The following is a 7,127-nucleotide window of genomic DNA, read 5'->3' as shown; positions in this document are numbered from 1 at the left end:
GTGGTTTGGGTTAAAATAACTCTGGAAGTGTTGTAACTTAAGTACGGAAGTTAAGTGAAAAAATAAATCAACTTTGATTTGTGGTTTCACAAGGGACACGAACAGCGGGTGAAAGTCTGGTGTTTTTTGATCCACTCATCCACTCCGACCTCCACCACTACACGGCGTTCGCCGCTATCTATTCTTCCCGGTTCACAATTACGTGGAATACATAAAGATTGATTTTGTGCTGACGACAGACATGGACAGGAAGTGAAGTACACAACCTGCTCTGAACGCTGAGTTCAAATTGGTTTCAGTTAATCGACTCACCACAAAAAGTGGACGTGGCCTTTGGTTTTATTTTTAAACGTGCTGAATTGTTTTACAGCAGTCTGTATTATGAGATGCATTTTTTTTTTTTACAGATACAACTACAACTAGGAAACAAAAAAACACCAAGAAACCCAGAAAGAAAAAGAACAGTAAGATGAATTGTTGAACTGATGTGATAAAGAACTCAAACACAAGAAAACACTTAAAATAAAAAAGGAGATTAAAGCAGATATTCTCTCAAAAATATGCTACAGAAAGAGAGAAATATAAATAAATATGTCTGAAAGCCTAAAATCAACGTAGAGTCATGGACGCATTACAGAGACAGCCAACACAGCCTCACGGCAGTCCGTGTAAATAAACACAAATTTCTCTTTTTGTTTTCGTAACGCTCAGCACGACTTTCAACAACGTACTTTTCATCCGCTTTCCAACAAATGTCGAGCAACACGTGATGCACGTGTCAATATCTACGCATCTATCTAACTATCCTTCAGTAAAGTCAGTCAAAAAGAGAGTCGTACAATATCGGAGAAGTGTTTCAGAGATGGAGAGAAAGTGTTGCTGATATTTACCCTTCTGCTAACAGCAGCCAATGGTTCAGAGCTGCTGTTAGCAGACAGCTAAATATTAACAACATTTACTCTCCATCTCTGAAACGTTTCTCTGATATTGTAGCTCGCTAGAGCCTCGAATCACAGTTTGCCATCTCAAATGTCTGTGATATCTGGATTCTGGCAGCCAACGACACAGCAAGATGACATTTTAGTTGTATAACTTTAGCTCTCTGCTAGTGTTAGCCTCCAGTCTTTCCTTTGTTTGTTTGGTCAGGTGAGCTAACATTACTGCCAAGCATGTGAATAAAGTGATATTGTGGTTTTAGCTGGCTAATCAATCACGTTCAGTCTCAAGTGTGTCACATCACTGTTTTAACCAATGCTCGCTCACATCTACGTAAATGCAAGAACAAGAGCGAGCAACAGGACGCTCACTGTCGTTGACTTAACGGCCACAGGTGTCACTGTTAACAAGCAATTTCTGATTCCTACATAATAGCCCCTTTAAGTGATCTATAACTGCATTCTTCTACTTTGTAATATATATTTTGATTATTCCACACAGTAGGTGACAAGACACCACCGACGGCCTCAACTACAACAACATTGACAGCAGCAGCAACAACAACTCTGACAGAAACAGGTACAAACACTACAGACTACAATGAAGAAACACAGAAACAAAAAGATGAAACATCTAAATGTTGAATGTTTGCTAAATTTTCATCAACTCAATTCCAATATGTAAATATGAGTGTCTGTATAAATGCACATCAACATACATTCCTGCATATCTGATCTGAACTGGTGATGGATGAAACTCTGATTCTGAGTGTTTCTTCTCTTGCAGCGACTCCTTATCTGTGGCCAATGTGTGTTCGTACGGTGGTTGTAATCCTCTATTTAATCATCATGATCAGCATCACTGTCACCACCTGGATAAAAGGTGAATATAGTCTGACCTAAAACCGTTTTATAGGGCTGGGACGATACGCCTATCTCCCCATTCCATACTATCATGATACTTGGGTGCCGATTCGATATGTATTGTGATTTTTAAGTATTGCGATTCATTATTAGGATTTATTGCGATTTTTGTTAACTTTTTTAACACTAGACAATGAGAGAAGTTGAATCATACACTTCTAGGGACTTTTACTTTGGAAAATATCTAAATTAATACAGTAAAATTTCCCTCACAGATATAGTGGTATTTTCTCTTTAATTTTTACAAGGTACATGTAATGTTTTATATTTCTGGTGAATATAATCAAATCAATCTTATTTCCATATATGTATTTTGTATATACAGTTCCCTTTGTTAACATCTTATTTTGAAAACCAGACGTAAACATAAACCATAAATGTGTTGTTTTAAATGTCGACATTGACTGAAAAGTTGTGATACACCGTTAAATAAATAAAAATGTCTTCCATCATCTCCGTGTTTACCTTCTCTCTTCTGCAGCTCGACGAACGGAAGCGACGTACAACAGAAACAGGAAACGATCTCTGATCCTCCATCATGCAGAAACAAGAGTGGTAAAAACTCAACTGTCATCAGCATTTGTCTTCATTCAGTCTCAACAGTAAACAGTTACTCTGCTTCCACCACTGATGCTACTGATATACTGCTGAAACTACAACTAGGACTGCTTCTTAGGGCCGTCACTTTTCATTACAAATTCCAAACATGTTCAATCAAATAGGAAATACATACACAGGACTTTCCCCCGGGAGACCACTATTGGTGTCCCGTGTGAGGCACTACACACGGGGCGTTGACTTAAAGTCAACTCAGCGTTGACTTTATGCTTGTTACATAACAGTAGTAAACGTAAACTTTACGCTTGCTATGTTACGTTATCTAAGAAAGTCCGCTAAGGTTGGTGGTTATTTATTTATGGTAGTTGTGTTGTTACAGTCAACTTATCCTCTTTACGAACAACGGTTCGTATGATATCTTACGTAAAGTTATTCTGCGTTTTCCTCATAGAAATAGAATATAGGAGTAGAACGGACATAACCCTTCAAATCAACGAAGCAGAACGGTCAGAGTGGCAGCCATTTTATGTGTACCGTTGCCATAGTCTCCAGAATAATATCAGTGGTTTTAAAAAATGGTCGTTTTTCGCCTTTAAGATGTTAAAAGTTAACAGCTGTTTGTGTGTCTCGAACATCTGGCCACACCCCAGTGATGTCACAGCAGGTTTTAAAATGACCTTAAAGTTATGACCTCTCAATCTGTCAGGTGTGTGTTTCTGTTTTCAAGAGCAGAGATATATTAGTGAAATAAAAAGTCCAAACTCCCAGTGGAGGGGTATTCAGTCGGTTGCAGTCTGCAACCACGCCACTAGATGTCCCCAAATCCTACACACTGCACCTTTAAAATATCTGACCACCCAGGAAATAATCCAAACATCCTCATAGTTAAATGTTGATGATTATTTTAAACTGTTTTCCATGAGAACTGGGGTTGTGAAGTGATATGTCCTGACCTGTCCTCTCGTGTTTCCTCACAGGAGTCTGGTTGACAGCATGGAGGACGTCGTCCTGCACAGCTCAGACAGTCTCTTTCTACACAGTCTGGTGTTTATTTGCCTCATATCACTTCTGCTTTCATTCAGCTGCTACGACATTTTCATTAAGTCATGTATTTTTCTCTGCGTGCCATCTCCTCTCATAAAGCTCTTAAGTCACATCCTTCCCCATTTTTATTCTTGAGAATGTGTACAAACAAACTGAGTTGATTTCTGCTTCGTGTTCTGTGTATGAACGCCGCTCTCATGGCTTTATGAGCTGTAGTACATCTAAAGAAACAAAAAAACATCCTTAGCATTGTTTCATGTGTAGTTATGGCAATATACCTCAAAATAAGGATAACAATGGCACATGCCAACACAGTCTCACGGCAGTTTGTGAAATAGTCGTCTGGACGTCTCGTTCTCGAGAACACATTTCTCGAGAACGCCTTGAAGGGAACTTCTTTAAATTTGGCACAAACGTCCACCTGAACTCAAGGATGAACTGGTGACCTCACAAAACACATTTTTGACCCTAACTCAAGAATTCATATGCTAATTATGACAATTTCACACGGATGTCTAAGAGGATAAAATGATGAATTGATGACATTTATGTTAACTGACACTTGGCTGGTTGGCGGAGGCATACAACCGCGAGGCGGTAACTCTAGTTAATTCTACTTTAATTTCATATGGTTACAGTAAATCAACGGCGATACAAAAGGGTAGAAAGATAATTCCCTCAGGAGTTGGTGGAGACCAAACCAGAGAGTAAATATTGGACTTTTATTTACACAAACAGGATTCCAAAGGGATGATCATGTTGCTCTGTGACTGCTGACGTCCGTTTGTTAACACATTAGTTTATAAGGTGAAAATATGTTGTTTTCCAACACACAGTTACTTCTTCTATGACCAGACAACATACTGCAGTTTAAAAAAGACAAATAATACAGCAGAAATAAACACCGTCACATCCAAGTGTATCAGAGAGAATTATGACTCTCATGAACAGATCTGAACATTAATAACTTAATAAAGAAAGCTGATCGTTTACTGTCTCTCACTGGGAGTTAAATTATATTCAAATAAGAAGAGACGTCAGCATTCATTAACCACATACGGAAACAGACAGAGACATTAATATTAGTTGACATGTGGGTTTTTTAGTCAGAGGAACAACACCCATGCAGAGTTCCTGTTCTCATTTCAGATAGAAACTGTGGTCACTCTGCAGTCTTTCCAGTCTGTGTGAAGGATGATGATGCGGGTGGATGTCTGGCTGTTAGCTGTAGTGCTCGGCTGCAGCGTCACTGCAGGTAAGAACTTTTTATATTAATCTATTCTGTCTCAGCAGCTTTAACAGTGTTGTTTACAGTTTATTAATTTCATAAAGTGATGTTTGTAGTTAAACTCCAACCAAATGTTCAAATAGAAATCAATAGTCAACGTGAGGTTGGTGTTCAGTGAAAGCACTTCAGGAAGTCATTCAACCACAAGTTTTAGTTCAGATTACAGAATACATAAACAAATATTTTAACCTCATATCATCATCTGCTCTGATATTTGCGTGTTTCTTTGTTATTATTGTGTAGTGAAGATGAAACTGTGGCCGACACAAAATAGAATTATCAATTGTTGAATTTCCACTTCCTGTCTGTCAAAATGCCGCTGGACACTCATCGTAGACTATAGGTATTAAGAGGTCAAAGTTAAAGCATTAGAATGTGTTTAGAAGAGCGTAGCTACAATCTTCATTGAAATTACCCTCCTCTGTGAAAGTCTGGTTAATGTCGGAACACCAAGTTCACATTCAAACTCAGTGAGCGCTCGACAGCTAAATGGGATTCTGGCTGCGGTCGAATAGTCGAAAAAATTATGTCCTAATCATAGACTGTATATAAGAAGTGGACGTAGTCACCGTGACGTCACCCGTTGGTTTGTGGCCTGCTGTTTTGGAGCCTCGAGTTCAGCATTTTGGCCGTCGCCATCATTTTTTTGGAACCAGAAGTGACACGAGAAGGTTGAGCTAAGTACAACCGATTTCTGGCCGTCACAATCTTGGTTGTTAGACGTCGCCATCCTGATTTTTGGGCATCGCCATCTTGGTTTTATAATAAAGGTGAATTGAAGCTCCTTTCTTAAGCATTTAGAGGATTCGACCAGCTCTTATCATGGCTGCTACTGAGATACTTCCGGGTCATTTCACTCCGTTAGGAACCTTCCTAAGAGAAAAACTAGGGCTGTTAATCGATTCAATATTTAATCGTGATTAACCGCAAATTAATCACACATTTTTTATCTGTTCAGAATGTACCTTCAAGGGAGAATTGTAATGTATTTAATACTCTTATCGACATGGGAGTGGACAAATATGCAAACGTATGTATATACAGTACTTATTATTGGATATTAATTAACAACACAAAACAATGACAGATATTGTCCAGAAACCCTCACAGGTACTGCATTTAGCATAAAACAATATGCTCAAATCATAACAAACTGCAGCCCAACAGGCAACAACAGCTGTCAGTGTGTCAGTGTGCTGACTTGACTATGACTTGCCCCAAACTGCATGTGATTATCATAAAGTGGGCATGTCTGTAAAGGGGAGACTCGTGGGTACCCATAGAGCCCATTTACATTCACATATCTGGAGGTCAGAGGTCAAGGGACCCTTGAAAATGTACATGACAGTTTTTCCGCGCCAAAATTTAGCACAAGTTTGGAGCGTTATTTAACCTCCTTCATGACAAGCTAGTATGACATGGTTGGTACCACTGGATTCATTAGGTTTTTATAGTTTCATTTGATACCCTTCATATCTTTACTCTAGCTTCAAAACTGAGCCCGCTACAAATTAAAAATCACAAGTTGCGCTAATGCGTTAAAGAAATTAGTGGCGTTAAAACGAATTTGCGTTATCGTGTTATTATCGTGTTAACTCTGACAGCCCTAAAAAAAAAAAAAAAAAAGACTATTCAACCGCTGCATCCTATGACTCACTTTTGAGTTCTTTGCAATATTAGAGATGCTGACAATCTGAGAAGAGATGCTTATTTATTGTAATTTTGTCTTCTTTTGTAGAAATAATCCATGAAATCGTGAAGGAAAAGACCTCAGTCTCTCTGCGTTGTCCTCACTCTGTGGAGGGTGATGTGACGTGGAGCAGAGAGATTGATGGACGTAAAGTTCTCATTCTGACAGCTGGTGGTGACGGAGACATAAGACACAATGACCCGGGCAAACGATACAGTTCACAGGCAGATAAGTCACTGTACAATCGCAGAGTTAACATCTCAGAGTCTGGAAGATACTGGTGTAATAATGAACCAGTCGTGGAGCTGACGGTGATCCCATCAGGTAACTTTAATCAACTTTAATCAAGTTGTTCAGCTTTCTGTTTCCTCTTCCTGTTTCTGAATCACACCTCTGAGCTAAATGTTTAATTTGTCTTAAACTCTGATAATAGAAACACTTTGGCTAATGTAAATGTGTTTTTTATTTTTACCTTTAACAACAACTATTTTCATATTTACTTCCTGGTACTGTAGCTGAGAAGTTTTTGGTGTACTTCTGCATTTCTGGATCAGAAAAGTACATATTGAGAGAAACTAGTATTTTCTTCAGCCAACAAAACTTGTTAGGGAACGTTAACTAACGTGTTCAGAGAATTATTCTGCCTACGCTCCACAAAATACGTCATCATGTTTATTAATAGAAAAGG

The 7,127-nt window shown here is 38.7% G+C and overlaps 1 long non-coding RNA gene across 1 annotated transcript; it reads left to right on the top strand.

The window, feature by feature from the left end:
- Window positions 1-1,447: 1,447 nt before the first annotated feature.
- Window positions 1,448-3,579, top strand: LOC119503518. The gene is made up of 4 exons (XR_005210332.1): window positions 1,448-1,515; window positions 1,723-1,818; window positions 2,341-2,414; window positions 3,395-3,579. It is a non-coding gene; the product is annotated as an uncharacterized LOC119503518 (long non-coding RNA).
- The last annotated feature ends 3,548 nt before the right edge of the window (window positions 3,580-7,127 follow it).

This window comes from Sebastes umbrosus, chromosome 15 (assembly GCF_015220745.1).
Source record: "Sebastes umbrosus isolate fSebUmb1 chromosome 15, fSebUmb1.pri, whole genome shotgun sequence".
Lineage (NCBI taxonomy): Eukaryota > Metazoa > Chordata > Actinopteri > Perciformes > Sebastidae > Sebastes > Sebastes umbrosus.
This window is presented reverse-complemented; position numbering and strand designations above follow the sequence as displayed.